The sequence below is a fragment of the Mustela nigripes genome, chromosome 3 (genome assembly GCF_022355385.1).
Source record: "Mustela nigripes isolate SB6536 chromosome 3, MUSNIG.SB6536, whole genome shotgun sequence".
NCBI classification, from domain to species: domain Eukaryota; kingdom Metazoa; phylum Chordata; class Mammalia; order Carnivora; family Mustelidae; genus Mustela; species Mustela nigripes.
In genome coordinates, this window is record NC_081559.1 from 27,736,879 (window position 1) to 27,737,137 (window position 259).

The following is a 259-nucleotide window of genomic DNA, read 5'->3' on the forward strand; positions in this document are numbered from 1 at the left end:
CCTTGCCTCCTCCCCCCACTCCACCCCCTCGTCGCAGCCTCCTGTCTCCTCCCTCCTCCCAGGCTCTGCTGCTGGTGGCTTGGGGGTCAGAAGCCCTGCTTTGTAGGGGGGCGGAGGGGGGGGTGGTGAAGGAGACAAGACAAGGCAAAGGAGACAGCTCCCCGCCAGGCCATCACCATCCTGTCCACCCTGCGCCCCCACCCCCACCTACACACACACACACACACACACACACACACACACACACACACACACACAC